The sequence below is a fragment of the Odontomachus brunneus genome, unplaced genomic scaffold (genome assembly GCF_010583005.1).
Source record: "Odontomachus brunneus isolate Ranch 3 - 2012 unplaced genomic scaffold, Obru_v1 Obru_scaffold_146, whole genome shotgun sequence".
Taxonomy (NCBI): Eukaryota; Metazoa; Arthropoda; class Insecta; order Hymenoptera; family Formicidae; genus Odontomachus; species Odontomachus brunneus.
The window spans coordinates 219,636-227,692 of NW_022639596.1; the positions used below are offsets into that span (position 1 = coordinate 219,636).

General features: G+C 28.5%; 1 long non-coding RNA gene across 1 annotated transcript; it reads right to left on the minus strand.

Moving 5' to 3' along the window:
• Positions 1–4,815: 4,815 nt before the first annotated feature.
• On the minus strand, positions 4,816–5,763 carry LOC116850482. The gene is made up of 3 exons (XR_004379358.1): positions 5,621–5,763; positions 5,278–5,527; positions 4,816–5,079 (listed from the first exon to the last, which is right to left on the minus strand). It is a non-coding gene; the product is annotated as an uncharacterized LOC116850482 (long non-coding RNA).
• Between the last annotated feature and the right edge of the window lie 2,294 nt (positions 5,764–8,057).

Sequence of the window (8,057 nt, forward strand, 5' to 3'; positions counted from 1 at the left end):
TATATAATTTCTAAAATTTAACAAATATTTTTTTAAGTTAAGAAATTATATGTAACAAAATATATTTCTTTCATTTAAAGAATTTTTTTCTAATGTACATTACCAATTTAAATTTCGATTTTCTTATTTCTTTATTAATTTAATAATTATAAATAATTATATTTATTTTTTTCATGTGCAATATTTATAGAAATATTTACAAAATATTAATTTTTTGTTTACAATAAATATTATGGAAAATATTTATATATTTAGATATTTCTATATTTTCGTTTCTTCTACGTTAAAACTTAAAAAAAGATTTACTGAGAGTTTCTCAATACGTATAGAGAAAAAAGAATTACTTCATATATCCCTCCGTAGTTTCGAACTCGAACAACCTCATCTGTTCCGCTTGGTCCTAGTCCTAGTCTTGGTAGCTACTGGATCACTTTGATAGTAAGAGAGTTAATAATGATTTTAATATCTCATACGATATCTTGCTGACTTGTACTTATACATGTACTGTTATATTTCATACAACCGCTCGTGTGAAGATAGAACGGATTAAATTGAATAGAAAAGTCATGTATCATTTTGCAAAATTCGCAATAGTTGACGAGGAATGAATTATTCTCTGTGAGCTAATGAGCGCACGTGAATCAGTAGGCCAAACTCCGTGTAAAGAAAAATGGTTTACTTTTGAAGATGACCGTTGTCGCGCGACAACGCGCCGCTGTTCGTATCTACATCGCGCTATACTTTGATTATATGTACATATGCATGATTCTACATATTTACATATAATTATATATACTTCTGCATACTTATACATTAGTATACATAATTATACAAAGTAACAAATTCGCAAATCGCACATTCTGTGTAATTATATATTATTATATCTCATTATGCATAAGTATGCATACGTTAGTATATATTTATACAATTTTATATAGGTATATATCTTTATATATAATTATATCTAGGTGACATCAGGCAACATCATACAAAATTATGTATAAAGTCTTAGAAACTTATATATAATTGCATGACGCATTATATATATATTTTTATATATTTTTGTCAAATTATATAAATAATAATTATTATAATTTTATATAATTATATATAATTATGTATGAAAAATTTTTCATCGGGTTTCGATAAAATACAACATTTAATATATGAAATATAAAGGTATGTCACTTTAGGAGGCCTATGTCGCTTTTGGCTACTTTCCTCTATATGGATTTTGATTTTCTATATGGATTCCTACATGGATTTCGAATTCCTAGCTGGATTCTTATATAAATTTTAATTTCCTACATGAATTCCTATATGAAACCCTATGGATTTTAAATTTCCTGTATAGATTCGCATGGATTGCTGTGGGAATTCACCTAGAAATTTTCAACAGGGATTCGTATTTCGATTCTAGATATTCTCGAATCAAGTAAAGAACGCGAAAAAAAGAACGATAAATTGCCCAAAAATAAATGGTGCAGTTTTTGTTCATCAAGTGCAGATAAAGAAACCTGTTATTGCTGTGCAATGTGCGAAAGACTCGCGTGCGACGAACACCATACATCTTTTTATAACGATTGTTCCATGTAAAGACTGTTTTTGTAACTCTGTATGAATAAAAATATTGACATTACTTATATTACTAGATAAAATTACTTGAACTTCAGGTCTCAAAGAATTATACTTTTTGAAACCGCTGTACTTTTTTGAATATGTATACACCGTTTCGAAAGATCATAATCAAAAGTACATAAGAAAAAGATTTTATATTGATGTATTACAAAGTTATGAATTTTTGAACAAATTCCTATTTTTGTTGAAACTGCTTCCGAATTTTCATTTTTCCTAATTAAGCTTGTAAACATTTAATTCAAGTAGTACTAATTATACATTAAAAAAATTATACATTAAAACAGAGACTTCAAAAAGTATTCCAGAATTTTTTTCAGATTTTTTGAAAGCTTAGAACAGTTAAAAAAATAGTCATGGACAAAATAAATCTCCAGTGTGCCCACGAAAGATGCGAAAATCAAGTGTGCCCACGGAGGATTAAAACAACATATGTACTAGAGGAATAATGGTTTAATAGAAATTGCATTGGGTAAATATGTTGGACAATAATTTCTTCAATAGATATCTAAGTAGATGTATTTTTATAAAACATAATTACTTTAATTTTTTAATAAAAACACAATTTCCTTTACAGAATTCAATTTTTATTGCAATGCTATATATTAATAAAATATTGGATAATTGGTGTGTCGGTAAAGTACAAGAAAATTATATGTGAAAAGTAATTTTTGAAATATAATTTTATACACATTTTATTGTAAAAAATAAATATAATTCCATTAAAAAAAAAAAACAGAGATTTTCATCAATTATTACTTGACGAAATATTAGACACAGTTACACTAAACTGGTGGTAAGCTAATTAACAATTAAAACATGTATCTTGATTTATATATTTTGATGTTTAGTTTACTCTATTATTTAGCTTACCATACAGTTGATGCAGCCAAGTCTTGTAGCCTCATCATTTTCACAAAAAAAGTTTTATTTTCAAATTGTATAAAAAATTCAGTCTCAAAATACTTTTGTAAAAAGTAAGACTCTTATTTAATATTTTATATGTATATTGCGACCAAACTATATTGCAAATATGTCTAAACAATTCATACTCTACAACAGAAATATAAAAAATTAGTATAAATCTTTAGACAAAGTATAAAGTAAAAAATACTATAAATAACAAATTTAAATAGCCATATACCTTATTTAGTGGTTTTTGTGTCAAATTAATTTTCTATTATTACTATAAATATAATCTGACCCAGTAAACACAATAATATAACAGTTACATTGTAATATAACGAAATTTAATGTGCAATATAGCATGTTTGTTACATGTAACGTACACGTTAGTTGTAATATAACATGTTTGTTACATGTAACGTACACGTTAGTTGTAATTTCCTATTCAAACAATATTGCAGCTATATAACAGAAATATAACGTGTTACTAAAATGTTATATAGCTGTTATACATATTGCTGAAATGTTATATAGCTGAAATATAGATTATTATTTCTCAGCAATTATAGGTATTTAATTCTAAAGCATCATCCTAAAACCATTCTAGATGTTTAGTATTCCAGCATGTCCTCAGACATATTATGCTGTTGGAGTTATTTTTACTTATTCATTTTCATCTCTCTGTATATACAAATAGAAGGAATTACTACTGTAACAGCAATTTCTATTAATCAAAAAGTGTACGACTTCACTATAAAAGTGGACTCCATAATACAAGTTGTACCATCTCATCATCATTCTTATATATATTAATTCATCGTATTTTATGTACGAGAGACACGAGAAAACGGAAGCCATCTAGCAAATGATTCGATACCTAGATATAAGAATGTTATATAATATAGATGTAATGCAAATAAACACTTGTTATATAACCTATTATATTTTAGTTATATTGGTATACAATTATAACTTGTAAATAACAGAAAATTATAACAGTTCTAAAAGAACTGAGATTGCAGTTATAAAAGAAAATTATGTAACTTTAATATTAATAATATATAACATCTGTTATATTACGTGTTACTTTTATGTTATATAATAGTTATATTCTGTGTTTACTGGGGACTGACGTAAACTAATGTTATACAGTCTTTAATTCTTTTAACAAATGAATTGAACAATTAAGATATATATTTTAAGATAAATACATAATCATTAAACATGTCTAAATTATAGCAAAACTGTAACTTGCAACATTCTTCAAAAACTAACCACGTTTTAGCCAGTTTATAATATAGCTGATTATTACCAAATTATCAGCACTTATCAACAAATTTTCTCATTGACCTTTGAAACTTTATAATATGAATAATAGAATCGGCCGAAATGCAATGAATTCAGCCAATTCGTGATAGCTGATTTTTGGCTTTGATATACACATATATATATATATATATATATATATATATATATATATATATATATATATATATATATATATATAAATACACACACACACATACATAAATATATACATAAATTATGTGTGGCACACATGCATACACAAATATGTAATATTCCATTTACAAAAGCCTTTTCATTCCTAAAATATTTACAAAAATTATTACTATACAATATATATTTGTGTATCATGCAAGTTCTATTAAATTAACTTTTCCCTAATATCATTTTGGAAACTGTATGCTTAATTAAATTTAATATAGCTCAATATTCCATTTTTGCAATCAGTATATGATACAAATATTAATACATATAACACACTAATATTTTGATAGCCACCATTGATTTTACAATAAACATCTTGTATATAAATTAAAATCTAGATTTATATAGATCTCTTATATCATTATATCTGCAAACTGTTATTAAGAAATATTTCTTTATAAGGCAACAGCCGCTAGCAAAATTAAGTTATGTATATGTCACAGCGGCAGTCAAAGTTAATATATGTGTAATATTATTATTAATATATAACATATATATGTATTATATATACTTTATGTATATAAATCAACATAGTCTTATATTTGTGTAATCCTTCCTAATTTGATTATACATGATTATGCTGTTCAGCATTATTTCCAAATTCAATTTCTAATTGTAATCTATAATCCATGGCGACAAAGACAATGACCAGAAGCACTGGTAAACGGAATCTCGACTGCCAACCTAACTTCAACATAAACATCAAGGAACGATGTAGAGTGCCACCACTTCCCAGAAAAATTTCAGATGGTAGTTTCTGCATGATGATCAATTCCTTTTCTACAGATGTATGACTTAATCAAGAAGCAAATATGCTTGGCAGGTTAACGTTCTGCTACCACAATGTGTGTACGTTAATATGTATAATAATCTGCTTTAATAACAGATATTCTGTAATCTATGATTTAATTTATTCTTCCCAAGCACATCAATAAGTTCAATAGCATGACCAAAGAACTTGTATTTAAACAAGTAACTCTGGGTTAGCAGTCACATGTTTGACAGAGATGTGCATTGACGTCTGTCTATCTGTTAAAATAAAAAGAATCATTGTGAATTCTATACATATATAAATATTATTCTGGATTAAAGTTACGATATGACGAGTTATTAAATATAGCGCAACAATGTTAGGCTATTGATCGCTGTTCATCAAACTTCTACGTTGACACTTGACGTTTCGCATGCAAGATATCTGTATACATTCGAAAACAGATATATACGTACCTGCGTATTGACGCATATACATAATTCTCTTTTTTAAAAAACCGGTAAATGGATAATGGATGTACCGTCCATAGAACACTGTTACGGTCACGCTTGCAATTTAGATATAATCACTACTGAACTACAATAATACTGCGCCTCCTCATATAACCCGAGAAAATAATAAGGTTTCGATTGGAGAAACGTTTCGTTTGATGTTGCGAATATCAGATAACAACGTTTTGCTCTTTTAGACTGTACTAAGACTATACTGTAACAGAGATAGGTCTCGTGAAGACAGCAAGAATATACGTCACGTAGAAAAAATGATTTTAATATATATTTATGTTTTATGTATTAATACCTGGGTATACATATAAGCTTATCATCTCTTTAATGTCAAATGATTACCCGCAACCTCTAAATTTAAATTGTAAGAATAAGTCTGTTCTTTTCAGCTACACTGCTGCACTGCAATAAGTTAGAATGAGACAAATATATTTTATTTCAGGCCTGTTCTTTGTAGTTGCACTGCTGAACTGGTGCAATATATTGAAGTGAAACAAATATACGTTTTCTCACTCTAACTTATTGCACTAGTTCAGTAGTGCAGCTACAAAGAACAGGCCTTTCATTTTAACTTATCGTATTAGTGCAGCAGTGCAACTAAAAAGAACATACCAAATTGCACAGATATCTATATTAAACTAGAGATCTGTTCTTTTCCCTGCACTAGGACTACACTGGAATTGCACTGGCACTGCACTATATTAGCACTGCACTGCATTACACTGTAACAGTATAGGAGTCCTGATAAAGAGGAAAAGAACATCACAGGACAGTGAATAACATGGCGCGTCACATAGTTCGAAATTGGGAATTAATTGATTCTTCAGATGAAGAAGAGATGCTTGTAATGTTGCAACCACCCTTAAAAATGCTACCCAGATAGCATAGATAATTAAAAAAGAATTCAAAAAGAATTCAATCGTATGTCACCAATTCTGAGTTCATTTTCAGATGTAAAAAGAATTCTTCAGAGTTTAGTTCAGTAAAAAAAATTTTTTTTCCCACACAGCACAGAAGTTTCAAAAAGCTTTCAGAAAGATTTCAAGAAGATTTCAGAAAGGTTCAATGTTTCTGAAACCTTTCTGAAAGCTTTTTGAAACTTCTTATATCTAAAATAATTATGTAAAATTACTTCTTATATCTAAAATAATTATGTAATCCATTTTATCTAAATAACTACAATCAAATCATAATTGCTTTAATTATATTGAATTTTACCTTAATAGGAATTTTACCTTACAGGTATTTCACTATTAAGTTATTATGCTGCTTGTTTATTTATTTGAGAATTCCAACCTATTCTTATTCGTGTACATCGCCATACCCTTATAGAAATATCATACTAAGAATCATTGATAATTACTTATTTTCAGTATTAAAAAGACTGGATAATAAGTAATTATCAATGATTCTTAGTATGATATTTCTATAAGGGTATTGCACTACACCGCTGCCCTAGCTCGAAACCTAGGGCAGGCAGTGCAGTGTTCTGTTGTACTGAGTATTACTGCACTGAGGAAAAAAACATCGATGATGATTCGTATGTACCTGACCGGAAAAAAAACTCCGATTGGAAAACTATTCTTTTAAATCGTTTGTATTTCGTATAAAGAGTTTTGAAATGCAATTGAAAAGATTTGTGAGTCATTCTATTACTTGTAATTTATTGTTCTCTTTTAAACCATGTATTTAGCCGGAAATAATGACCGGAGGTGAATTAAACAAAGGTTCGGTATGGTATTGTTTGTATTTCATATAAAGAATTATGAAGTATCATTAAAAAGGTTTGTGAGTCATCTAGATAATTTTAATTAAATATTAAAAAATCCTGTATTTGACCGAAATATCGATCTCAAGCGTTGCTGTGGAAGTACCGTTAGGCACGATCGGTGTACTATCTAGTATTTCAATACTCCTGGTTCTTTTTTGGGTAATTATGTACAATAAGGTCTTTTTCGAATTTTGATATTTTTTTGCAGCTCTCTTTTGGTAAAGATATTTATTTTAACTCCAACATTGATAATCAATCGGGGGAGTCTGAAAAATATGCAAGTTATGTATTGTTTTAACTTTTTTTTTCACTTCCCTTATAGAAATATCATACTAAGAATCATTGATAATTACTTATTATCCAGTATTTTTAACACTGAAAATAAGTAATTATCAATGATTCTTAGTATGATATTTCTATAAGGGTTATCAAACGTTGCTGCTTTCTCACAATTTAAACAAGTTACTGATTTTTTAATCACATTATGTAACTGCAATATCGAACGACTAGCGGGGCTCTCCCCGCACCCCCCTCAAAACTAACCCAACCTATCGTCACATTAGCCGTTAGACATTGTTTATTAAAAATTATTAAGAAAAAAAGTTGAACACTTTAACCCATACAGCACAGAAACACTGTAGAAACGTTGCAGAAATATTTCATTGCAAGATTACAACATAGCAAATACATTGCAAAATATAACTGTAACATTACTATGATGTTGCAGCAACAGTAAAATGTCCGGCCTTAGAAAGATTACATTGTAATGGGAGCGGTGCACTTGGACACGGTGCATTTGGACACAGCCAATCACAGCACCGTATGATTAGAGACATTTGTAGGGTCCCTTGGAACAGCGACTTGTGATTGGACTGTGTCCAATTGCCCCGTGTCCAACTGATATACACCCCATTGTAATACCATATATATGCATAGCAATATTGGAATGCAATATATATAT